Source organism: Brassica napus, chromosome C2 (genome assembly GCF_020379485.1).
Source record: "Brassica napus cultivar Da-Ae chromosome C2, Da-Ae, whole genome shotgun sequence".
NCBI lineage: Eukaryota > Viridiplantae > Streptophyta > Magnoliopsida > Brassicales > Brassicaceae > Brassica > Brassica napus.
The window spans coordinates 35,060,432-35,075,702 of record NC_063445.1 but is presented as its reverse complement, the minus strand read 5'-3'; the positions used below and the strand labels follow the sequence as shown (position 1 = coordinate 35,075,702).

The 15,271-nt window shown below is 36.4% G+C and overlaps 1 long non-coding RNA gene across 1 annotated transcript; it reads left to right on the top strand.

The window, feature by feature from the left end:
- The first annotated feature begins 4,997 nt into the window (after nucleotides 1–4,997).
- Nucleotides 4,998–15,081, top strand: LOC125581785. The gene is made up of 2 exons (XR_007319493.1): nucleotides 4,998–5,073; nucleotides 5,159–15,081. It is a non-coding gene; the product is annotated as an uncharacterized LOC125581785 (long non-coding RNA).
- Nucleotides 15,082–15,271: the final 190 nt, after the last annotated feature.

The window sequence follows — 15,271 nt, the reverse complement described above, 5'->3', positions numbered from 1 at the left end:
AGCTGTCGCAGCTAATAATTTGAGAAATAGTGTAATAAATGGAACACTGGATTTAACGTCGAAAACCCCAAAAGGTAAAAACCACGGACAAGGTAGAAGAATTTATTACGAGAAAAATAATAGGAGTTACAACCTCTCAATTATAACGGAGAAATCGATTAATAATTTTCTCGTTATAATAGGAGAAAATACCCAAACTCTCTAAATAATTTTCTCTCAACCCGATCCCAAATACCCGTAAGAAAAAGAAATTTTTTTTTTTTTTCTCTCTCACGTTCTTCTTCTTCTTCACTTCTCTCTGTGATTTTGATTTTGGGATTAATGAAATGGTTCACCATATCTCTCCTTTTATAAGCATGAAGAAAGTGTTTGGTGAGCTCACAATCTTTGACAAAACCAACGTCAATAATTTCAGCCACCTAACATCACCGTCCATGCCATCACCGTCCACTCCTCCGACCATCATATTAAAAACGTGTTTTAACAATCTCCCACTTGAAGATTTGATTGAGGATTAATCGGATCTTCACACCATTCTTTCTACCTTGTCATTCCATGTTGCTTACGTCTCCTTCAGGCCACAAGAGGATCGACACCAAATAAACTTGTCAGTAGTGACTGCTTTCGTCATAAAATCTGCTACATTTTCTTTTGTATGAATCTTCTGCATATCCACCGTGCCTTCTTCCACTTTCTCACGAACGAAGTGATACTGGACTCGTATGTGCTTGGTTTTTGAATGAAAGGCTGGATTCCTTGCAAGATGCACGGCACTCTGGCTGTCACAAAAAAAGAGAAATTTTCTCTTGTTTGTGCCCGAGTTCCTCCATTACCATCTTCAACCACATCGCCTCTTTACTAGCATGTGTAGCTGATACATACTCTGCTTCGGTTGTTGATGTAGCCACAATTGACTGTAGTTTTGAAACCCAACTTACAGCTCCACTAGCGAGTGCAAACACATAACCGGTTGTGGATTTGCTTTTATCTAGATCGCCTACATAATCTGAATCAACATAGCCTCTGACAACAAAGTCTGATCCTCCATAACATAATGCAACATCCGAGGTTCCTTTAATGTACCGTAAAATCCTCTTTACGGCATTCCAATGCTCTTTGCCAGGATTCGCCATGTACCGACTTACTACTCCCACTGCTTGTGCAATGTCTGGTCGTGTACAAATCATTGCGAACATTAAGCTCCCCACTGCTGATGCATACGGTACTCGAGACATTTCCATCCTTCCTTCTTCACTGCTAGGACTCATACCGGAGGATAACTTGAAATTAATAGGAAGTGGGGTAGAGATTGGCTTACAATCTTGCATGTTGAACCTCCGCAAGATTTTCTTCAAATAATTCTTCTGTGACAGCCAAATCTTCCTATTATTTCTGTCTCGGTGAATTTGCATCCCTAGAATCTTGTTTGCTGGTCCCAAGTCCTTCATCTCGAACTCCCTAGCCAACTGTGCCTTCAATTCATTGATACGATCATTGTTGGGGCCTGCTATCAACATGTCGTCTACATATAACAGCAGAGTAATGAACTCTGTTTCACTAAACCTCTTGAAATATGCACAAGGGTCTGCATGAAGTCTGCTATATCCAAGGCTCATGATGAAGGAATCAAATCTCTTGTACCAACATCTTGGCGCCTGCTTTAGACCGTACAGAGATTTGTTTAACCTGCAAACCAAGTTCTCTTTTTCTTTTTCTTCAAAACCTTCTGGTTGGAGCATATAAATTTCTTCCTCGAGATCTCCATGAAGAAACGTTGTTTTCACATCTAGTTGCTCTAGATGTAAGTCAAATGTAGCACACATTGCCAACAGTATCCGAACTGTTGTAAGTCGAACCACAGGTGAAAAAATTTCATTGAAGTCAATGCCTTCTTTCTGAGCATATCCTTTCACCACCAATCTAGCACGATACCGCTCCACTTGGTCATCACCATTTCGCTTGATCTTATAGACCCATTTGTTTCCAATGGCTTTTCTTCCTTGCGGTAATGATACGAGCTCCCAAGTTTTATTTTTATGTAGAGCTTCAATTTCTTCTTGCATTGCTTCCATCCACTGAGAAACATCTGGACTGCTCATTGCTTCTTGGAGATTTGATGGCTCTCCGTCCTCAGTTAAAAGACAATATGCAACATTGCAGCTCAGATCATAATCCTCGTGCCAAGCTGGTGTAGTTCTTACACGTTTTCCTTTACCAAGTTTTTCTTCCAACTCGGCAGGTTTGGCTTCCTCGTGTTCTGGTGTTGCTCCAGAAGAATTCTCCTTTTCCACTTGTACTGCTACAGTCTCTGACCTTTCTTTTGAACTGCTTCTTTCTTCTTCGATCTTCTTATCTTCTGTGAAGATAACATCTCTGCTGATTATAACCTTGTGGGTAGTGGGATCCCACAGGCGATACCCCTTTACTCCATCAGCATATCCCAAGAACACACACTTTCTAGACTTTGGATCTAGCTTTGTAGTTTCTTGGTTATTGTACATTACGTACACTGGACTCCCAAATATATGGAGGTCTGAATAGTCGACGGGCTTTCCTGTCCACATCTCCATCGGTGTTTTCAACTCAGTTGCAGTTGATGGCGACCGATTTATCACATAACAGGCGGTGTTGACTGCTTCTGCCCAGAATTTCTTTTCTAAGCTTGCAGCTCCCAACATTGCTCTTGTTCTTTCTAACAGAGTCCTGTTCATCCGCTCTGCCACTCCATTTTGTTGAGGAGTGTATGATGTAGTGAATTGCCTTTTGATGCCTTCTACTTTACAGAATTGGCTAAATACATCACCAGTGTATTCACCTCCATTATCTGTCCTCAAACACTTGATCTTCTTCTCAGATTCAAGTTCCACCCGTGCTTTGAAAACTTTGAAAACTGAAAACACATCTGCCTTACTCTTGATAGGATACACCCAACATCTCCTGGAGTACTCATCGATGAAGGACACGAAGTACTTCGCTCCTCCTAGTGATATAACTGGTGCTTGCCACACATCAGAGTGAACCAATTCTAGAATAACTTTACTTCTAGAATTTGACGTGCTAAACTTCAACCGATGTTGCTTGCTTGTCACACAATGCTCACAAAAGGATAGTGAAACCTTTGTGAGACCCGGAAGTAACTTCTTCTCTGCAAGAATTTTCATGCCTTGTTCAGACAGATGCCCAAGTTTCTGATGCCACACCCTAGTAGCTTTCTCACTGGAACTGCTTGAAGCAACAGATGCTTCTGATTCTGACAGAGTTTCTCCTCTTAACATGTATAACTTCGCAGCTATCTTCTCTCCTTTCATAAGCACAAGTGCTCCTCTAATTACTTTTAGAGTACCATTTTCAACTTCAACTTTGCAACCAAGATCATCAAGTTGCCCCACAGATAGTAAATTCTTTTTCAGGCCTTCCACGTGTCGCACCTCATGAATAGTACAAACTGTACCATCATACATCTTCAGTTGAATGGATCCAGTGCCAACAATCTTAAGTTCATGATCATTGCAACTGTACACAGATCCTCCTGAGATGGGTTCATAATGATGGAACCATTCTCTTCTAGAGGTCATGTGATATGTAGCTCCTGAGTCGAACAACCATATATCAGCAAACCTTCTTCTATTTTCGCTTGAAATTGCTGCTTCACAACATAGCGCGATTCCATTATCTGAAGTGTTTGCGACATTTCCTTGAGGGTTGGAATTCTTTAATTCCCAACAATCCTTCTTCAAGTGACCCTTCTTGCCACAGTGGTAGCATTTAAAAGTCTTCTTACTTCTTGACTTTGATCTACCATGTTTGTGACTCCCACTTGAGCCATGTTCCATTGATCTCCCTCTCATCACCGTCAATGCCTCTATTTGAGAATTTTCTCGTCTGTCTTCTTTACTTTTGCGCCGACTTTCTTCTTCTAGAACCGCAGCTGCAACATCGTCAAAGACTAAACTGTCGGTGGAGACATTATTTGTTAAGTTGATGATGAGTTGATCATATGAATCTGGTAGACTTTGAAGTAGAAGCTCAGCACGTTCTTGTGATTCTACTTTATAACTCAACGAAGTGAGTTGAGAAAATAAAGTATTCAAGGTGTTGATGTGCTCCGTCACTGAAGTAGATTCTCCCATTCGAAGGGTATAAAGCTTCCTCTTGAGGAAAATTTTATTGTGTAGCGATTTGGCCTCGTACAATTTTGCAAGGTGATCCCATATCTCCTTTGCAGTCTTCTTCTCCTCTATGCTTGACAACACTCCATCTGCAAGGGCAAGATGAAGATTTGCCATAGCATTCCCATCCATCTCGTTCCATTTATCATCATCTGTGTATGTAGCCGGTCTTGGACTAATGGCCGATAAACAACCATCTTTTCTCAAGATAGCCTTCATCTTCAACTTCCACAGCACAAAGTTACTGCCGTTGAATTTTTCGATCTCAAATTTTGCCGCCATTGCTTCTTCCAGAACCTATGCTCTGATACCACTTGTTGTAAAACTGGACCGGATAGGGCAGGGTCGCAGCTAATAATTTGAGAAATAGTGTAATAAATGGAACACTGGATTTAACGTGGAAAACCCCAAAGGGTAAAAACCACGGACAAGGTAGAAGAATTTATTACGAGAAAAATAATAGGAGTTACAACCTCTCAATTATAACGGAGAAATCGATTAATAATTTTCTCGTTATAATAGGAGAAAATACCCAAACTCTCTAAATAATTTTCTCTCAACCCGATCCCAAATACCCGTAAGAAAAAGAATTTTTTTTTTTTTTCTCTCTCACGTTCTTCTTCTTCTTCACTTCTCTCTGTGATTTTGATTTTGGGATTAATGAAATGGTTCACCATATCTCTCCTTTTATAAGCATGAAGAAAGTGTTTGGTGAGCTCACAATCTTTGACAAAACCAACGTCAATAATTTCAGCCACCTAACATCACCGTCCATGCCATCACCGTCCACTCCTCCGACCATCATATTAAAAACGTGTTTTAACATGAATCCGTTGGTAGACTTGGGGCAAAGTTGGGGACTGTAGTGGTGAAATGGTAGAGAAGGCGATTTGGAGGCTATGTGGTATGTTTGATATTTGGTTGTTTTCACTTCAGCTGCATTTGCTCAAAATGTGATCTCAATTTAAAATATTTTTCTTATTTTGTAGGACATTGTTTCAACAAAGTCCTTTCCTTTTCACACAAAGGACATTGTTACCATACTTGGATCGAGTTTGTTTAAGATAGTGTTTGTGAGATATGGTTTAAATCTTTTTGCTAAGCTGTTGGATTATCTTTGTCACTGTTTTTTTGGGTCAAATCTTTGCCAGAGGTTTAGATATGTTTATGTTCATAAATGTGGTGTCATTCTTGTAAATTGATAGTAACTGAATCCGAGCTGCGATCATATAGGTCACTTGCAACGAAGATTTCATTTTGGCTGAGTAACTAAATGTCTTCGCTTTATGGTTTGAGCTTGTGTTTCTCGTGTTTGTTAGATTTGATTTACTAATAGATTTGGAAAGGATCAACAAAATATCCTCGCATTATTCGCAATGGAGTAGGAACAAAGCTGATAAAGAAGTTGACAAAGAATCTGAGGATGCAGAGGAATAGAAATAAGGATAGAACAGAAGGTTCAAAGGCTTGGAATATAGTGATTCTGTGTTAATTAATAATTTAAAAGTGTAATTTAAGAATAGTGTGCAGAAAAATTTGTTATGTTTGTTGCAAAACGAGTTTGGATATTTTGAATGTGACTGAATGTCATATAGAGTGTGATTGGTTATCAACCAGAGTAAATGGTGAAAAAATATGGTGGAAATACGAGGGATAAAAAATAATAAAATTGGAGGAAGCTTTATCTTCTCATTAATAGTTGGGTAGGATTTATAGTTAAATGAGATGAAACAATATTCCACGATTAGATGAAAGTAGAGTAAATTTGCTGAAATAATTTTTTACTTTAATTTATTCTAACTCTATCATAGTCATACCCATAACGTGAATATTTAAAGAAAAAAATATTAACTCTTCGTGGTAAAACCAAAAATTTGAACTACTAAGTTTGATAGGTATTATTAAGAGGACAAAAAAAATTGTCTAAAACGTGTTAAAAATTTTCAACAAGAAAAAAATTGTCTAAAACAAGTTTAAAAATTTCAACTTGAAAAAACATTTTTGAATATTTACACTTAGTAATACTCAAGGCGGTAGTAATATTTCCTTATTCATAGTAATACTTTTACAAATTACAATAATTTTTAGTAATACCACATCAAAAAACCATTTTAGTGTCAAAACCACATTATTTTAGTGTAATTTCAACACTAAAACCAAGGTCTTCTCCAACCATAACAGTAAACTTCAGACTAAAACTATTTTAAAATATTATATGTATTAAGTTTTTTATTTATCATTTATTCAATTGTATGTTTTAGTAATAAAACAAGTGAATAGTGTTTTAGTGGGATGAATAGTATTTTAGTGTGGTGAATAGTATCACACCAAATTTGGTGTCAAATTTTAGTGTTGCACTAAAATGGTGTGATTTTTGCAGCTCCATTGGAGAGGATTTGGTGTAAAAATCTTATTAAAATAGTGTTTTGCAGTTGAGTTGGAGATGACCTTAGTATGGTCTTCTCTTCAAGACCTTAGTATGAAAGTATAATGATGTTTTCTATGGAAATGAGATATTTTCTATCAACTTGAGAAATTAAGAGTATTTTATGTCAATTTGACAAATAAACACATATATTGACATATAATTACGCAATATATGAGATATACCTTCTAAAATAAATAATAAGACAAAAATTAAGGTTCTTAGAAACATGGATAATACATAGTAATTCAAGGTATTTTAAGGTAGTTCAAGGTAGTTCACAGTAGTACCTTATATAGTCCATTAGCAGTCATCCTTTTTCTTCTCGATGCTTGTTCGAATACAATATCATTGGAAAGTAACTAATATTCAGCATCCCATCTACCTTAATATTTCTGCATATACTCTCAACCAATTCATAATATGTAAACTCTTCCACAGATGTCTTCATCACTAAAGTGTGAATTTATCTTCTCCCAAAATTCATTTTATCTCAGCCTCATCTTTGATGTAAGTTTTCCCGTAGTCAAAACATATGATATATGAGAAACCATAGATTTCCCTTAAAAACTAAAATTATTATTAGTTAACTATTTAAACAATCTAAGTTGTTCAAAAACTTTAATACATAGTCGATCCAGTAATACTAGTAATACACGTTTCACTTTAGCAGTACTAGTAATTCTAGTAATTCCTAAAAAATTTCATTTTCATCGATTTAACCTTTTTAAATGATCATAAGGGTGTTATACAATCCACAATATCGTTTACCAACACTGTAATGTATTATTTTGCTTCAAAACAGTGCAAAATAAGCAGAAATATACAAAATAGTCTTTAAACATCATTTCATATTTGTTTTATACCAATATACCTAAAACTTTAGCTTTTCATTAGTTTACGTGTTTTTAAATGACCAAGAACGTGTTACAAAATCCAAATGATCGTCTAACACCATTTTAATATATTTTTTCGTCATAACGATGTTAAATACAAAGAAATATACATAATCTTCTTTAAATTTTATTTACATATTTCTTTAGAACCCCAGATTTTTAAAACTAATCTTTGATATTTTCGTTACCCTTAATATATACAACGTAAATAATACATTCCTACAAAAAAAATTTATTAAAAAATGTACCAAATTACTTTAATAATCAATTTCGAAATCACCAAATGGAGCTCATAAAAAAATGTCGAATATCTTGGAGAATTAAAAAAAAAAAAAGATAGACACGTGTTAGGGGGAAAAATGACGTCTGAGAGTGGAAACCCTAAGTAGATTCTGGTTAATGCATCAGTTTTATGAGAAAGGGGTCCACCTAGAATTAAAATAATGAAACAAAATGGGGTGGGCAAGAGAGAGACGTAGGGTCTGCGTAGGATTAAAATAATGAAACAAAATGGTGTGAGGAAGAGAGAGAGACGTGGGGTCCGCGAGTAAAAGAAAGAAGCTTGGGATCCGCGTAATAAATAAAAACTAATATAAAAAGAAAGGTAATAGAGGAAAGAGAAAAATAGTGGGATAGTGAGAAAAATTGTTGGATAGCGAGAATAAATTTTTTCCAATTTGGACATATAAGAATACTTTCCAATTTTTATCTATCTAAAGACTTTTGAGAGACTGTCTTAACTCATCTTTAAGCCTTTGGTTACTTTTTTTTTTCCCATCCAACAAGCCTTTTTTAAGCTGTTAAGTAATAATCTCTTGATCCTTTTTAATAATCTTTGACTTTAGACATCTTTAAGCCGTTGGTAGTCTTAGTCGCTGTGTAGTCTTAGTAATAATCTCTTAGCCGTTGGTAGTCTTAGTAATAATCTCTTGATCCTTTTTAATAATCTTTGTCTTCAAGAGCGTTTTCATACTTTTGTCTTAAGCCGTTGGTCGTTTGTTTTTTCTCCAACAGAAAGTAAACCAAGCCATTGTCTTTGTCGAATGACTTTTTAAGCTGTGGGTTGTTGTTTCTCTACCCAAAAAAAGTACAGTACCAACTCATAGTCTTTGTCTAGAGATTTCAGATAATTTGACATTCTTCCATTGTCTATGTATTAAGATGTGGTCATTATGTCCATCCAACTCATAGTCTTCATAGCCTTGTGGTTATCCAAGTAGAAAGCAGTTTGTTTACCCCTTGTGGTTCATAGTCTTTCTCTTAACACATCTTTAAGCCATTGCTTTCTATTTGAAGTTGTCTGGCAGAGTAAAGAATTAATTCTCCATGTATATTCTCGTCACACTGTCTCAGTCATGATGAATTTATTTCGTTTGAGCCGTGGGTTTGTTTTCCATCTATAGTCTTTGTCTTGAAATTTTTTAAAGCTATTGGTTATAATACCAAAACCAAGCCACAGTCTTTTCAGAAGACACCTAAGCCATGAGGTTAGGTAAGAACCTGTTGTCGATTCATATTGTCAAGAATCTTCTCCTTATGAATTTTTTTAAGCCGTTGGTCGTTTTATCAATACAGCAAGTCGTTAGTTGATTTCTACCTTCCGACAAGTCTATGGCATAGACTTTCTCAAGAGACTTCTAAGCCGTGTGTTTAAATAAAAATCTGTGCTTGATTCATAATCATTTTCAAGCATCTTTAAGCAGTTGGTTTCTTTTAAGCCGTTTGGGTATCACTTTATATAGCAAGCGTAAGTTGTTTTATCATCCAACAAGTCTGTCTTATGACTTCTTAAAGCTGTTTGTCATTTTTCTTCATCCAACAAAGTATTCTCTCAGCCATTAGTTGTTTTTATTCATCTGCTGACTTTCTTTTTCTAAGCCGCTGGGCAATGTTTCCATTCATGATCCAACATATCTAAAAATGGACCCGTATTGTCTTTTTTTTTATTCACAATCCTTGTTAAGAATGTGTGTGTTATGATTCGTTAAGCTGTTGGCAGCCTTTGTCAAAAGACTTCCCAAATCCATTAGTTGTTCATGTATCAGCTCTGTCTTAAGGATAATTGCTCATCCTTTCCATCCACCAAATTACAAACCATCTCATAGCATTTGTCTTGAGAGCTTTTTCAGGCTTTGTTGTCTCAAGTCGTTGGTCGTTTTTCTTTACTCCAAGAAATCCCATCCAACACATAGTATTTTTATACTTTTAAACCTTGTGGTTATCGCAAAGACATAGTCTTTGTTTCTAGACTTCATCAAGCTGTTGGTCATTTTTTTAACTTTTCCATCCAACAGGTCTTCTTTTGCTGGTCATTTTCCATCCAGCATATCTAAAGCTGTAGGTCGTTTTCTTTCCATCCAACAAATTTTAAACCAACCCAGCCACCTCGTAGTGTTTGTCTAGTTTAAGTCTTGTGGTTATCGCAAAGACATAGATCTTTAAGCCGTGTGGTTCAGAGTCGTTGTCTTAAGACATCTTTAAGCTGTTGGTCGTTTTTTCCAATCCAACGAGTCCTATTTAAGCCATTAGGCATTTTTCTAAGCCGTGGGTCTTAATGCTATCAAGCCATGCACTACCAACCAATAGATTCCAAGTCTTATTTTCCATCGCCATAACATCTTTCTTTAACAATGCACTACCAACCAAGGGATTCCTTACGGGACAGTGTACCAAAGTAAAATCGGACAGTGTACCAGATGATCTTTTTGAATTTCAAAGTGCACAGACATCGAATAGAACTGATCTAGTGTGTTTGACTTTGTCCTCGTTTGAATTCCATCCTCAAAAAGACAGAAATTTTAAAAACAAAAAAAAAAACTTGCATTTTAGTTTCATAGACAGAAATTACCTTGGAGACGATGGTCTGAGGCAGAGTAAGCTGCCAGGTATATGAAGAAGTAACTCTGGCAGAAAAAAAAAAGGGCGGTGAGTTTCCTCTTGCAAGCGATACTAAATATCACCTGTTCAAACCAAAAACCTTGTTCAGAAACTAACCACTCTGACTTGTATGACATAATTTATACAAGAGAATGAATTTGACAGATTGTACAACGCTTAGTTTTCAAAACGAAAACGGGCAAAAAAAACCTAAACCAAAATCACTGCAAAAAATTATAGTTTGAACAATGAGTAATATGAAAACGCTAAATCGAAATCACGAAACACACAAACCTTACAAAACCCCAATTAACATATACAGAGACGTAACTCCACGACGAGTGAGAAACCCAAACAATCACATCGGGTTTCAGGCGGAATCAAGCTTCAAAAGAAAACCAAACCAATCTAATCAAGATCTCTCGAACAAGAAGAAGAAAAGATCGAACAATTCAGGAAATTTGCGAACCCATAATCAATTTCGCGAATCAAATAGTACTCTAAGCTTTAAATTCCTAAAACAGATTCACGATTTAAAGATAACGAAACACTTACTAATCTAAGATTGCAATCGGATTTTCCGGTTTCGCAAATCTTCGAAAGAGAGCATTCTTCCCCGGAATTTTTTTCGTAAACAATGTGGAAATAACAAACACACGACAACATTATCAATGGCAACTCTTAGCGAACATCTTAGAATATTTAATGACTATTTTTAGTCTAAGAAGTTTTGTAAGATACTTAACTAAAATATTACATTATCAATAGAACTTTTCGAAGGTTCTTAGGTAAAAAATATTATTTTTATTTATAAATAGTAATTAAGATATATCCATTTATATTCAATACATTAAAAAAAACTTTTTATTTCATTAAATTAAAATTACAAACATTTTATTACATTCCATTTAAAAAAAAAATTAAAAATAATAGCCAATACACATTTTATTCAATTCACAGAAACTTAAACATCATTGGTTATTTGGAAGATGTCCAAATTTAGCCCAAATATTTTCAATCAAATCGAATTTTAATTGTTCATGGCTTGTCTGTTATGAACGCTCGATCGACGATCCATTGCAGTGCCGAGATTTGAATTCGAAGTAACGGTGAATGTATCCTCTTCTTCGCTTTCTTGAAATTCTCTCTCGTTATACTGAGTGAATGTTGAACGTTCATCCTCGACAATCATATTATGGAGTATGATGCATGCTTTCATAATATTTGCTATTTTTTCTTTATCCCATAACTTAGATGGATTTTTCACTACGGCAAATCTAGCTTGTAGAACTCCGAAGGCACGCTCCACATCTTTTCGAATAGCTTCTTGGGTTTTAGCAAATAACGAATGTTTCTCACTTTGTGGAAGTCGGATAGATTGAATAAAAGTCGCACATTTCGGATAAATACCATCAGTGAGATAATATGCCAAATGGTATGGATTACCATTAACATAGAAGTTCACTTGTGGCACTATTCCGTTAATAATGTCATCAAAAACGGGTGATCGATCGAGAATATTAAGATCGTTCATAGTACCTGGAGCTCCAAAAAATGCGTGTCATATCCAGAGGTCACTTGAAGCTACCGCCTCCAAAACAATTGTTGGTTTTTCGGTTCCTCGTGAATACATTCCTTTCCAAGCAATGGGGCAATTCTTCCACTCCCAATGCATACAGTCGATGCTGCCAACTATCCCCGGAAATCCACATTGTTCTCCTATATAGAGAAGTCTTTGCAGATCCTCATGTGTGGGACGGCGGAGGTATTCATCACCAAACAAGCTGATTATTCCGGCGGTAAAATTGTGCAAACATTTCCGAGCTGTCGTTTCAGCAAGCCGGACATACTCATCAAGTGAATCAGCTGCACCGCCATATGCCAACTGTCGAATTGTTGCAGTACATTTTTGTAGGGGTGTTAGACTAGACCGTCCGGTACAATCTTTGCCTTGTTGAAAATACGGTATGTTGGTTGTGAGACGATTCACAATACGCACGAACAATGATTTGTTCATTCGAAACCGTCGTCGGAATAATTGAACATTATAAGTTGGAGTCTTGCAAAGTAATCATTCCAGAGCATCTGGTGGCCGTCTTCTCGGTGCCTCTCCATATAAATACGTTACTTCCGCTCTTTTGGTTCTTCATCAAAGTTTTGAACGTAATCATTAACATAATCTTCAACGGAATCATTAACATAATCTTCATCATCGTCATCGTTATGGTAGTGATAATGAGAAGAAGATGCCATTAGAGTTTTTTTACATTTAAAATGAAGAGTTGATGAAAGGGGAGGGATGTCTTTAAATTGCCAATGATCTTTCATATTTATAGGGGCAAATAAGCTCTTCTTGTGATACAACTTGTGAATGTATATTGTGTTCTCGTGATACAACTTGTGAATGTATATTATTTTGTTGTGGAAGTAAAAAACAACTCATGTGACTCTTACACCTTTGAATTATTATGTTGTACCTTTGAATTATTATGTTGTTTAAAGTGGTTCACGAGACAAGTAGTTGTTGTTTCAAAGTCACATTTTAATTATTTTTATGTGAACGAGTGAAGTAGTTGTTGCACAGTTGGCTTACAAATTCGATATCAATAAGTTAATTATACAAGTGATTGAATCGAACAATATACATGGAGTGGAGGCATAAACAATTAACTATGGAGGAATAAACAATTAACTAACAAAAAAGTGCATTACACGAACCCTTACATTTAATTCATTACAATACAACACATTTGTAATTCATAAAGTTCATAACAATACAACACAATAGTACATAGTCTCATAAGGGTTAACAGCATTAGTACGACTAAGAAAAAGAGCATGACACCAACACAAAATTCCTAAACCAGACCTAGTAATGCTGTTAACACCAACATCACTTCCCTCCGATCACCAGACCAAGTACCACTAATACAAAGAGCATGACACCAACACAAACTTCAAACTCAATTTTTAAAGTAAACGACTTCTTTGCCAAGTCAGAAACTAAGTTTTCTAGCCTAACCACCTTTTCCTCAGACTCAGAGTTACTCATTAAGGTAAGGTTATCTACCTTTTCCTCCAGCTGCAGAATGTGTTTATCCCTTGCCCTCATCTCCTCCATCACCGCGACGTCCCAAAACTTCCAGACATGGCAATCGCCATCATCCACATTCTTGCAGGTGTATACCCTCCTCCCCGGATCGTTTTTTGATGTAGCTAGAATTGGTGCATCACCACAATAGCAAACCTGGGGGAATCCAAACTCCACCTCAGGTTGTGGAGGATACTGCGTAGGGTACCGAGACGGCTCAGGATACTTCAACTCCAACTCAGCTTGGTCACGACCAATAAGCTCTTCTGTCTCGCTGTACCCACTATCAGCTTGATCCCCACCATAGTGTGATGAATCTGAAGGATGGCTGTAACTATATCGGCCCATTTTTACGAATTAAACCTGCAAAAAAAAAAAATTGAAAGTAAGTCAATAGTAGCCTTAAGATGATAGACAAGTATATCAAATGTCGAAAATACATTTTTTTAAGAACTACCAAGCAGAAAAACATTTAGGTAAATACATTTACTACACATGGAAAGTCACAAACACATACATTAAGGAAAATGCTACCAAACAGAAATACATTAAGGTACCAATTATGAAACAGCGAATTCACCAACACATTTCATGAAATACAAACATAGTAACTAGTTCAGGAAATACAAATAGATATCTCAGCAACAGATAGTCAGAAATACTGAGCGAGCAGCTTGTTCTTGACAATCTCTTCAGCCTCGCTTAGTGGTCCTGTCTTGGCTAACAGTGTGTCTAAAATGGCAAGCTTTGACAGTCTCTCTTTCATCTCCATCACAGTAGTAACATCAGCAAGAGACTTTCCTTGAACCTCCTTCCTTCTTGCTTTAGCCGTTTTGACACCTTCAGGCCGGACCTCTTCATCACCAACAGTGGTGCTTGAGGTCACTGAACATTCCTTGAGGTCACTGAACATTCCTTGAGGTCACTGAACATTCCTCTCCAGCATGTGGAGTAGATTCATAGTACTCAGCAACACGTTTCCAGAACGTCCCTGATTTTTGTTCATTCCCAACCACTGCATCCTTAGATGTGTTGAGCCAAGCACTTATGACGACCTCGTCATCAGCTGGAGTCCATTGCCTTCTCTCCTTAGAGGCAACTGCTGGGTCTTCACGTTCAGGTGGACCGTCAGGTTGTTGTGAACTATAAGGAGGTATCTCGAATGGATACTGAGTAGAAGGATAACTTCCATACTGAAAGTTTTGGCTATGGAGAAGATAGCTATAACTAGGGGACTCACTATAGGGATTCAATGGATTCCTTGAATCCATTTCGATTAGAAGGACAGGAATAGAAAAGAAAGATACGTGAGAGAAAGAAGAGAGTAAGGGATAACCACAACAAGAATTAAACTTGCTGCGGCTATTTAAAGAAATTTGAGAGAACAACCATCAGAGAGCTTAAATGTTTCTCTAACAATCAACTACCAGGGTCTAATCAATATTTATTACTCGGAAAATAAAGAATCAAAGCAAACAAGTAAGTAAATATGATACACATTAGTTACTTATACTCGTTACACATAACTAATCAATATTTATTACTCCTTCGAAACTAACTACAAAACCAAGCAAACTAACTACAAAACTTTGCCAAGTAACACTCCTTCGAAACCAAACTAAGTAAAAAAGTTAGTACAACGTATTCATTAAATGTCGAAACCTACTTACTTCAATTTACACACCAACTAAAACAACACATATCAATGATGAAGCCAATGTATCTAAAACAACAAGTATAGAATCAAAATTCAGTATAGATCACAACATATAACGTGGCTCTCCATCAACTATACAATCAAAATTCAGTTCAC